Source organism: Arachis ipaensis, chromosome B5, assembly GCF_059453495.1.
Source record: "Arachis ipaensis isolate K30076 ecotype BB chromosome B5, ASM5945349v1, whole genome shotgun sequence".
Lineage (NCBI taxonomy): Eukaryota > Viridiplantae > Streptophyta > Magnoliopsida > Fabales > Fabaceae > Arachis > Arachis ipaensis.
Window position 1 is genome coordinate 16566486 of NC_142440.1, and position 13011 is coordinate 16579496.

Sequence of the window (13011 nt, forward strand, 5' to 3'; positions counted from 1 at the left end):
AGGCATTTTTCAGAAAGCAAAGGACGAACAAAAGGAAGCCTTTCTTCACTGAGCGAATGAAACAGATGAAAGCAAGAAAACTAAAAACCAAGGTTCAAGGCTTTTTTCAATTTCAAAATAAAGCGAGGGAACGGAACGGCAAAACAAAATAAAAGCCTAATCATTGGGCATTAAAAGCGCATGCGTATTCCCAAGAAGGTTAAAACGCTTCGCATTAAAGCAAAAGCAAGCGCCAAGAATCACGCGAGGAGGAGCAACTCGAAATCAAATTAATGCTCGAACACGACTTCCTTAAAGGATCGAAGCTGGAAAGCACGACCTCAAGGGAAGATCGAAGCTCGAGCAGGGGCACTGTTCATACCATGGGTCGAGCTAGGCAAGCCGGGTTGAATGAAGACAGAAATGACCGACCTCTTATAAAGGTTGGTCGACACCGACCTCTTCCCAAAAGAGCTCGGCCAAATTGCTATAAAGGGCCCAAGTAGGCCCAAAGTAGAAGATCACAACCCACCTAAAGGCGGCTGGCCAAAGATAAGGGGACTCACCCACAAAAGATAAGATAAGATAACTAACTTATCTCAAGGGATCGGAGGTCACCCCACACTACTATAAATACACTGGAGCACCCAGGTATAACTCATACTCTAATTCTACACAAAAAACCTGCTTAAAGCCCGTGCTAACTTAAGCATCGGAGTCTCTTGTAGGTACCACCACCCTCCGATGATCAAGGATCAGCAACATCTCAAGATTCAGCAAGTCGGACACGACAGCTTCGGCCACAACCGCAAATCTCCTCTGAGATCGACCTTCAGTTCAGGTAACCCACTGAACACTTTTCTTAATGAATCAAACTCAAAACAAAATCCTTTTCTCAATAAGTTAAACTCAAAGCATAATTCCTTTCTCAATAAATCGAACTCAAATCATGACTCTTTTTGTAATAAATCGAAATCAAATAATATGATTCTTAAATCAAATTTTATTTTAAATAATGCTTCAAACAAAGTCTCAAAATTTTATAAAAATTTCGGCAACATCTCCTCTAAAATTTGGATTTTACCACCCTTCAAGGGTCCCAACAACCAAACCAAACACCTCTCAGTCATTCAAATCATTTTCAATAAATCATTATCTCAACAACTCCAACTCAACTTAAGAAAATAAACAAAAACTCAGAATTCGAACAACCAATCTAGTAATTCACAATAATTCAACCTCAATTATCAATACGTGTTCAAATGCTCAATAATCATTATATGACAATTCAGAAACCAATTTAATCAATCAATAACTCAATCATTTATCCAAAACAACTCAATTCAATCCATAAGACTTACATAATCACTAAAAATATATTATTTGTATCAATATCGATTTATAACAATTTTTAAGAATAAAATAAGTTTAAGAAAAGCGCCCCTACCTCAATTGCGACTCAACTACATGACCGAACTAATGGCAACATCATAAATACGACAACAGCAGCAGTACCAGTAGTTCTGATGACTCCCCACAGCGGCGACAGCCTTTTATATATGTATTTTTCTAGTTATTAGAAATGAGCCTAACAAATAATTATTCTATTTAACCTTTGTTTTTATGAGAAGGAAAATAATATATATATATGATATTTTATCCACTTATTATAATTTACTAATATTAAATTATTTAATTGTTTTTTTAATATTAGTTATTTATTTTATATGCAATATAAAAATAAATAAATATAATATTTATTTAATTAACTTAACCTATCATTATGTTGTTCAATGAAAAGAAAAATTATCAATATAACAAAAAAAATTTCATGTTTTGTAGAAAAATAAAATATACAAAAAATAATTAAATATTTTTACTTACTTAAAAAATAAATTTGATACAAATATTTTTTCAAAATATTTCAATATATGTACTAACATAAAAATTTAATTATCCAAAATACTATTAGAAATATTTAAAATATCAATAAAAACTAGAGTTAAATTAAGTACATGAATAATTAAACATATATCAAATTCTAAATATACTTAATAACTGAATCAATAAATTATTATTATTATTATTATTATTATCAACTATATTAAACATGGTTTAATAGTTATTCTGCAGGTCCCTATAGTTTCATCGAATTTTTAATTAAGTCCCTATACTTTTTTTCTTTTCAATTGGGTCCTTATACATGATTTTTTTTTTCAATTTAGTCCCTATTAACGTTAAATGTCAAAAAAATATTAGTGAATTGTGAAATTACTTGTATATCCTTGAAAAGAAAAAATAATATATAGGAACTCAATTGAAAAGAAAAAAAAGTATAGGGACCTAATTGAAAATTTGGAAACTATAAATATTCAATAAAAGATATTCCTATAACATTGATAAAATGAAACAAAAATAGTAGTAATAAGTATATATAAAATTCAGTTTTCATCATTCAAGTATTCATTATGATCATGTAATATTTTATATTTGTGTGGATTCATGGAATATAGTTTGTGTCTTTATCATATCATGGTACACCATAGAAAACCACAAGGCTATGTAATTTGTGTTATTGAAATTTGAAATCTAAAAACGAAAACTATAGAAAACGTAGTTACAGTATAATACAGATAATCTGGAAATCAGTTCTTGTGTTGCATCCTCCACTCTCTGAACCAGCATAGGGATCAACAATAACATTGATAACGTCCGGTTTTCGAGTCGAGAAAGATTATACTTGAGTTCGTCAGATGCCCTTTCCACTAAAAGCTTCAATCAAAGCATGGTAGTCTACTTTTGGAACAAAAAAAGTCGGAATATGATCATCTTTGTGAGGTCTATTCATCTCTTTGAGGGTTCTCCAATCACCTCCATATACACCTCTATTATTGAAAACAATCACTACCACATATAATTGGTCTGGATTGAAAACAAAAATTAATCATCACACAATTGCAAGAGCAATTTATTGCATATAAAAACAAAGATATGCAACCATATATGATCATATTAACATAATGAAAGAACTTGTATATGGCATATGGTAACAAAAATCATTGATATAGTAATAACTAGAATTGTTTAAAAAAATTATTTTTATATAGTTCTTCAAACAAGAGAATCAATTTGACTGAAAAAAATTCAAAAGCAAGTATATTGAAGGTATGAATTTTTTTCTCTGTTCAGCTAGAACAAACAATACATATTTTCTCAAGTATCAAAAAAGACAAGACATGGACAACAGTCCAGAATTTGCACATTCCTGGATTAACACTAAGCCTCATGATATGTTATGCTGTTTTATAACAAACTTTTAATAAAAGATAATTTTTTTACATATTTTATAGTCCTTCAAGTTTATAATTGATGAAAAAAATCCACAGAAACGTCTTGGAAGTACAGTGATAAACTGACATGTAAACTAACTTACATTTGGAGAGTTAGCATTATTTCCTTCACTGCTACCTTCACTTGCTATAAGTTTATAATCTAACCTCAATGAAGTTAACAATGACATTCAGAACAGATCCATTAGTATCTTTCAGAGCGCTTCTAAAATCATTGCATCGTACCTGGGGAGAAGATAAACAAAAGCAACCAAGTCTCAGAATACTTCAAAAATAACAAAATATCTTTCTTATTTTATTGAAGCATACAACAATTTTAACCAGAACTACAATTTTAATCAACATCATTTAATTGCAATAATTCATATAGAATTAGTGACATCAATTCGCATACTGCAGAGGATTCTTAGCATCTTCGTCATTTTGAGAGGAATCAACCATAGCAACAGAAGGATCAGGTTGATGAATCATAGTGGTGACAGGGGTAGCATCTTCGCCAGAAACAACAATGGCATTACCTCTCCCAAGCATCATAGAAGGATTCTCCCTCTTTCTGCCAGAAGGTCTGAACATTTGTCATTAGCTTAGTCCATCTCTGCGAGAAGGAGAACCTGTTCAAGAATTTGTTAACAGCCTTATCCCAAGTGTTCACACTTCCTCTGGGTTCATAAATCCACCATAGCTTTGCTTGATCATTCAGAGCAAATGGGAAGAGTATTCGCTTGGAGACTTCAGGCTCCATTCCATTGGTCTCTACAGTGTCACAGAACTACAGGAAGTCAGTGGGTGTCCATGAAATTGGCAATGTTGCTGCATCAGCATGATCAGTAGGGGTGGCAAAATGGGTTGAACCCGTCAGGCCGACCCGCTAAATCCGCTGAAAAAGGCGGATCGGCTAGGATTTGGAGCCCGCCAAATTAAAAAATCTGCCAAACCCGCACCGCCAAATTGGCGGGTTTTGGCGGGCGGGGCAGGGTGGGCCGGTCCGCCGGTCCGAAGATTTTTATTTTTTATTTTTTATTTTTTATTAAATAAAAGAGTGATTACTATTATAAAATTAATAATTATAAAATTTTCAAACAATTTTTTTTGTTTTTATTTTTATTCTTCTTTTAGTTATTAACTTTATTTATTTTATTTTACAATTTCGTATATTTGCTCAAATTATGTGACTTATTTTTTAAAATAAAGATGGTTCTATTGACAAATATTATTTTGAACAATTTTATTGAAGTTAAAAATTAAAAAAAAAAGATAGTAAAAAAATTATATTATAAATTGACTATTTTTTATTTGTATTTGATTTTTTAATCATTATTTTTTGGTTAATTTAAATGAATTTTATTTTTCAAAAAAAAAAAAAAAGAATCAAGCATGCTAGCCCGCCAATCCGCCATAAAGTGGGGCGGGCTAGCATTTTGAACCCATCTTAGTTGGCGGGGCGGGCCGACCCGCCCGTTTATGGGGAGGGCTTAGGCAGGGCGAGGCGGATTGGGGCGGATCGGCCCGCTTTGTCACCCCTAATGATCAGGTCAAAGTTGACCTTAAAGTCATCTAGATCAATAGGAGGTCCACTAATACTCCTTCCATAGTCGTAGTCAGGAGTGGGAGCTGTATAAGACCCCAAAGTTCTTCTGAACTGTGCATTTCCGATTGGGTCCATAGTAAACTTGATAAACCCATATTTCATGAGTTCTTTTGTGCTTAATTTGAGTGATTTATACAATCCTTCACCTATTTATTCACATTAATTTCATGGTTTTACTTTCCCTTCCTTATTATGTCATATTGTGAAAAACATGTTTCCTAAGCTTTAAAATTAATTATTTTAATTACCTTTATTTCCATTCGATGCCGTGATTAGTGTGTTGAGTAGTTTCAGATTTTCTAAGGTAGAATGACTTAAAGGATGGAAAAGAAAACATACAAAATAGGAAGGAGAAGGCAAAACGAAGCTTTAAAGAAACTGGTATCCACGCGACCGCATAGACGAAGCGATCGCGTGCCAAGCACGAATCAGCAGCGATGCGGTCGCATGACTGACGTGACCACGCGCCTTAAGCAGAACGCACATGACGCGGTCGCATGACTGACGCGACCGCGTGGCAAGGAAAAGCTCCGAATGACGCGACCGCGTGACCCACGCGGACGCGTGACAGAGGCCACGTATAAGAATTTACAGAATACGCCCCCAGCGAATTCTGAAGCCCTTTTTGGCCCAGATCCAAGTACAGATAGCATAGACCAGAAGTTATAAAGTGTGAGAATGCATCCATTCAAGGAGAGTCGCATATATTTTATTTTTCAATGATTTAGATTTAGTTGAGAGGGAGATCTTCTCCTCTCTCTCTTTTAGGATTAGAAATTTAGGATTTCTTCTTGCTTTAAGAGTGACTCTTAATCCAGGTTTTACGTTCCTTTGTTTTAGCTTCCTTTTACTTTTATTTATTCCAGCACTTGAATTGATCAGTGAATTTATGAATTTCTTCCATGTTATAGATTGTTATCTGAATTAATAATATTTGAGATATTTTCAGTTTATGATTGTTCTCTTTGATTTAAGTTACCATTGCTTCCCATCTAAGGACATTTTTATTATTCCAGCAATTTTACTTTTTCCCCTTTTGGTCCTGGTTAAGAATTCAGTAACTCAACAGTTATTAAACTCAACATAACTGATAATCGTTATCTTGCTAATTGAGCTGAGCTTAAGTAATCCCAACCTTTTCTTAGGAAATAAATAGGATTCAAAGGTCAATTTAATTAGTCCCTTGACTTTCCTTTGCCCTAGTACAGGTTGATCAAGTGGAGTTTAGATTCAACTTTCATTATAGTTGAGAGAGATAACTACGTTGGACCTCCAACTTCTCTTACCTTGCCAAAAGTCTGCTTTACAGTATTTATTTATTTTAATTGCCATTTACTTTACTTGTCATTCAAATTACTTGCTTCTCATCTTCTAAACCTCGATTACAACCTCTATAGCCAATAATAAGAACATACTTCCTCGCAGTTCCTTGAGAAGACGACCCGAGGTTTGAATACTCGATTAACAATTTCTAAAGGGGTTTGTTACTTGTGACACCCAACACGTTTGCACGAAGGGATTTTTGTCGGTTTAGAAACTATACCTACAACGCGACTGTTTTTATGACATTCTTTACTGGCAAAAATCCTAACGTCAAAACTCTTCTTGTTCCTATACACACAATCAAGAAACAAGAAAATTAAAAGGCAGGTGTTTCTATGTCAGAGTATAGAGAACTTCCAGTGAGATGTCTTGAGAAGATGAGAAGAATGAAAATAGAGGGGGATAGGAGAATTCGAATTTCAAGAAAAAAATAGAAATTAAAAAAAATAATTTTATTTTATTTTATTTATTTATTTAATTCTAAAGGAATAAAAGAATTGAAAGCTAAGACAACTAATTAATTAAAAGAAAATTGAAAATTAATTGTGATTTTTGAAAATAAAAGAAGAAAAAAGTCAAACAAGGATTTTGAAATTTAAATTTAAAAGAAAGTAAAGATTTGAAATTTAAAAGTTTTAAATTTAAAAAAGGATAACATAAGCAAGTTTTAAAATTTAAAAAGAAAGATAAGATAAAAATTTAAAAAGATTAAGAAAGATAAGATTTAAAAATTTAAAAATTTTGAAGATCAAATTTTAAAAGATAGTAAAGATTTAAAAAGATAAGAATTTAAAATTTAAAATTTTAAAAGAAGATAAGATAGGAAGGATTTAAAGTAAAAAGATATGATAAAGATTTGAAAAGATAAGATTTGAAATTTAAAATTTAAATTTTACTAACAAGAAAACACCAAACTTAAAACTTTTAAATCAAGATAAGAAAAGATAGCAAGATTTTTGAAAATTTAAACAAAGATAAAAGGAATATTTTTTTATTTTCGAATTTTAAAGAAAAAGAAAAACAACTAAGAGACATAATCTTAAAAATTTAAGATCAAATGACACTAATTTTCAAAAATTAAAGGAAAAACAACTAAGAGACACCAAACTTAAAATTTTTAAAATCAGACAAGAAAAATTACTAAGAACAATTCGAATATCAAGAAGGGAAAATAAGAACACTTTCGAAAATCTAAAGAAAAAGATGAAACCAGACGGGACACCAAACTTAAAAACTGACACAAGACTCAAACAAAAGACAAGGATTACTAAATAAAAGAAAAGGTTTTGAAAAAGAAAACAAAATACACAAACAAAAGAGCAAATAAACCATAAAGAATAAGGTTGATGCATAAACCATAAAGATAGTCCGGTAGTGTGTCAAACTCAAACAATTCTCGACAACGGCGCAAAAAATCAGATTGATGAATCATAGTAGCAACTGGGTAGCAGCAGCGGGGCTGCAGCCTTAATTCTAGGAACCCTAAATTTTTCTTTGGATCCTTGAGTGCTATTGCTTACGTTCAAATTTTGTTACTTATCCTGAATTACCACAAAAGAACAAAAATTAAAAACCCTAAACTCTTGACTCAGTTTTATCACACTCAAATTTTACTATTTATCTAGAAAACGGAATACACGAATGGGAATTAGGTACATTACGGTGAAATTTAAAATCCTAAATTGAGATAAGACGCAAAATTGAAAAGGCTATTTAGAGGAATTTTGCACCTTAAGGTCGATGTTGAAACGTGAAGTGAGAAAGGGTGCGAATTGGAGATCTTTGAGAATGTTCTTCCATTTCTGCTCCTGGTTACCCATTTTCAATTTTGTTTTTCTTTCTTTCTTGAATTATTTAGCTCAATGAATTTAATTTAAGAGAAATTGAAGAGCTTCCTCCAAAGCTGTGGAGGTAACCAAGACTTCGATGATGACGTCTGTGTCCTGGAATTGCCAGGTAACCGTATTAATAATGGGCAGTTTAATGTGCTACTCATGTGCTTTTACTTATTTCAACGGTTGGGAGAAGTAAACATGTTAATAGTGTTCCATTTTTAAAATTGCCAATCTTCCCTATTATATAAAATCGTCCATCTTTTTTATTATTTGAAATGTTCTATTTTTAAGAGTTTGATTCAATTTAAATTATTAATTTTTTATTATATGAAAATTGAAAAAATACACCTATCTCGTTTACAGTATAAATGAGATACATTAAAAATTATCTCGTTTACAGTGTAAACGAGATAATAATAGATAACATATTTTCGTAATAAATTTTAAAATTATTTATTTCAGTAAATAAAATATTTTTTTAATTTATTTAAATAAAAAAAATCCTTGAGTATTAAGTGAGACTAGTGTGTGTACCTATTTTATTAAGAAAGAAAATAGATCATTTACGAGCCATTAAAATGGAGAAATTTATAATTTATGGATTGAGTGATAAAATATTAGGAACAAGGTTGTTGTATGTCTTTTTTTTTTCATTTTTTTGCCCCGTCTTTTGTAGGTTTTATGAGTAATTATATATAATAATACTAATAGATAAATAATAAGTATAAATTATATCTTATCTTATCTTAGTATATATTTTGTATATATATGGATGAAAAAAGATATCATAAATGATGTTAAACGAATAAGTCTCTCATTTTTTATATTACCATAAATTTATAAAAAAAAAACATTAGAAAATTTTGAAGATTATACACTTTCATATTGAATAATATATTTAAAATCAATTATTTTATATTTTTTTAGATTCTTTAATATAATTTTTTTATTTTGATATTTTAAAAAAAGATACAAATGAAATAAAAAATAAAAAAATCAAATCTAAAATAAAAATTGAGAGAGTCAAATGAAAAATCAAAAGAGTCAAATGAAATAAAAAAATTCATCTTTTTCAAAAGATGTATGTATAAATTGAAGATAAATAATAGATATTCTAACAATAAAACGTATAGTAAAAGGAGGAGAAGACAAAAACGATTTGAGTAGGAAAGATTCGAACCTTTGTTCCAAAACTAAAAACACTGTATTTTAGTTTGAAAATGTCTTTACAAAATTAAAACTGAAAAAATTGAGAATATAAACATAACATTTTTAACTTTGTTCTATTTTTTAAAAAATAGTTTTATTAATTTTTTTTTAAATGTTTTATCATTCATATTTTTATTTTTTATTTTCGTTTTCATCGAAAACAAAAATAAAAACGCTTAAACAAGTCCCTTAATCTTATAAGACAAATTTTCTATCACAAAGTTGTATATGATCTTTAGAAATACAAATGTTATATTTAGTGAAATGATATTATTTATGAAATATACATTGATTGCTAATAGAGTTATATACATTATATACTATTAGTATCTACTTTTAATGCAATCAAATATTTCAAAATTAAATATAATTATTAAAATCAAATCTAATATAAAAAATCAACAGGGGCGTGAGAGGGTGAAAACTAAACATAGTTAATTACATTAACTAATGTAAAAAAAAAGAAATGTTTTGGCTACTTTTGGTTTTCAAACTTTTTTAAAATATAAAATATATATTAAAAATAAATTAAACAATATATATATATATAAATATATAATAATTAATTTTAATGTACACATAATATTTTTATAAAAAATTTTTAATTAGTCATCAATTATAATTAGTTAATCTAAATAGTTTTTTTAAGCAGTGACCTTAAACCAAGAAGCGCCTACATTAATTATTTGTTCTGTACAAATTAAAGATTTTTAAATTATAAAAAATATTTTATAAACAATATAACAAAATCAAGTTATTTTTATTGTAAAATTTTTATAAACAATATTTTTTAAAAGTAATCTTGTATAAGTATTTCGTAAAAACATATATTAAAGTGTTTAAATCTAATTATATTACATTATGATATTTATTTATATTTATATGTATGTATATTTGTAAAATGTGACAAAAATAATAAAATATGATATGAACTTTTTTTTCACACATAAAACTAATAATATGCCAATTTGGAGACAAAAATGGGATAATATTTTTCATAAACATAAAATATATATATATATATATATATATATATATATATATATATATATATATAGAATCACATCAACATGCGAAACCAATTATAACCAATTATTAAAAAAAAAGTAAGGACTAACAAGGTGATCCTTTATCTTTTTACCTATTTTTGTTTTGTGTAGAGGGACTCTCTCATCTGCTTCATAGAGAAGAATAGAAGCTGAAAATTTTTGGTTTGAGACTCAATTAGAGGTGTTCGATAATCAATCATCTTTTTTTTGTAGACGATTCAATTCTTTTTAGCAAAGCTTCAGAAGTAAAGTGCCAGAGATTGCTACAGATTCTACAGACTTACGAAGAATTTAGTGGCCAAAAGGTAAACTTGGACAAATCAGTCTTCTTTAGTAAGAACACACCAATTCCAGTCCGAGACCATTTGACGGAGATTCTCCTTGTCCCTCATGTTGGCAATCAAAACAAATATTTGGGTTTACCGGCAATGGTTCAGAGATCAAAGAAAGTGACATTTAACTACATTAAAGATAGGGTGTGTCAGAAGCTTAGCCATTAGAAGAGGGTTCTATTATCTTCTAGTGGACGCGAAGTGCTTATTAAGGCGGTGGCAACCGCAATACCCATATACACACTAAGTTACTTTACCGGAGACATTAATCGAAGAGATTCAGAGAGCCATACTCCAGTTTTGGTGGGAGTAGAAAATATCAGAAAACAGGATGCATGGATCGGATGGAAGATTTCTTGCAGACCAAAAATACAAGGGGGACTAAACTTTAAAGATTTGAAAGCTTTTAATCTTACCATGCTCGCAAAGCAAGGTTGGAGGTTAATTTCCAGACCTAATTCTCTCATCAGTAAAGTGTTACAGAGCAAATATTATAGATATTCAAGCTTCCTTAATAACTCATCATGGGGTTGAAGGAGTATTATCGAGGGCAGAAAGGTGCTAGAAAAAGGTATACTATGGGAAGTAGGAAGGGGATTTAACATCAGAATCCGAAAAGACTCATGGGTGAAGGATTATGTTTTAATTACTCTTATTACTACCACGACAATGACTGCTAATCTAGAATGGGTTTCACAATTACAGCATTCAAACAGAACATGAAACCAGAATTTAATTCAGTCCAATTTTAATCCAGAAATAGCTACAGCAATAATCAACACTCCAATTCATGAGACAGAGGATAAAGTTACCTGGATACTGGAAAAAGGGGACGGCTTCACTGTTGTTTCAGGATACAAAATAACTTTTATCTTCTGCCACCCACCAACTGAATACCTGATAGAACAATGCAAAAGAAAGGACTTATGGAGGAGCATATGGAAAATTAATTGTCAACTGAAAATAAAAAATTTGCTCTGAAAACTGATGCACAGAGGACTTCCTGTGAAAGAAAGGTTGAACGCCCAAATACAATCCATTGAATCCTGGTGCCCAAAATATAATCGGTCACAAGAAAGAGTTTTTCATTGTGTCTGGGAGTGCCCAAATGTGACTGAAGCTTGGAAATGTTCAAATCTGCCATGGCAGATTCGAGCTCGAGAACCATGGAAGTGGTGGATTCAGTTGGAAGAAGAACTAAGAATGGAGGAAAATCCGAATGAAAAAAGAGTAGCAGCAAACCTCTTATGGCAAATCTGGTTAGCAAGAAATGCCTGGGTATTTGAAGGTAAAATCACCCCTTCAAGAACTATAGTGGAGATGACCAGAAGTGTGCGTGAGAGAAGATGAGACCCTTGAATTTTTACTTTACCTCTTTAGTTTTCTTATGCTTAAGTCATTTTATTAAAGTTGAAACTTCCTATTCTCTTTATTACAATTCTATCTGTAGTCCAAATTGAACTAATTTTCAGTAATAAATTTGCATAACTTTAATAAAAAAAAAAAAAAACAACAGGGGAAAAAACAAATAAATTTAAAAGACAAAAGGAATGTTAGCTTATTATCAACAAAAATTATTAAAAAATTACTTCTCAATATTCTTCCATTCTATGTGACTCAAATCTCATAAATAGTAGTCAAATATACTGGTCTTGTGTATAATTATATTATGCGTTAAAATAAAGTTAAAATTTTCAAGAATAAATTTCATAAGTAAAATTATAGATAAATCAAAATTCATTCATGTCATTTTTTTATCTCAATTTTATTTTTCTATCTGGCACACCCTTAAATATGTTCATGTATATATTCCGAATTAGTTTAATTAATAGAAAGGTATTCCAATTATCATGGACCGTACCACTTAATGTTAACAATCTAAAGAGGATTGTTAATAGAACTAGTCTAATCCGCTAAAATTTGCGGGTTAACCGAGTCCGACACGCTTAAATGATTTTGAGTATTTATTTTGGAATAATACTACACATTTAAATTTTTTTGTTAACTAAATTCAATTAAGTCAGTTTAACATAACAAAAATCAGTTATAACTAGCATTATTTCAAGTCTTATTATTTAATTTAATTAGACTTGATTTATAAAAAGATTTAGATGTGTAGCATTATTCTTAATTTTGGTAGATAATAACATAAAAATTTTAGAATTATCTTCATATAAAAAGATTTTTTTATTATTAGATGATAAATTATAAGATTTAATTTTGATATATTATAATTTTTTTTAAATATGGCTAAATAAAAAAAACACATTTTTAACACGAGACTCTTCATAAAAAAATATTTTTTTATATTTTTATTTAAGTAGATGTCTTTAATTTTATCCGACC

The 13011-nt window shown here is 29.9% G+C and overlaps 1 long non-coding RNA gene across 2 annotated transcripts; it reads right to left on the minus strand.

Annotated features, from left to right (window-relative positions):
- Window positions 1-2458: 2458 nt before the first annotated feature.
- LOC110271790 (uncharacterized) lies at window positions 2459-12014 on the minus strand. 2 transcript variants are annotated; one of them, XR_015883775.1, is made up of 4 exons: window positions 11478-12014; window positions 3848-4082; window positions 3413-3554; window positions 2459-2901 (listed from the first exon to the last, which is right to left on the minus strand). It is a non-coding gene; the product is annotated as an uncharacterized LOC110271790 (long non-coding RNA). The 2 variants fall into 2 exon arrangements; XR_002362482.2 differs by lacking the exon at window positions 3848-4082.
- Window positions 12015-13011: the final 997 nt, after the last annotated feature.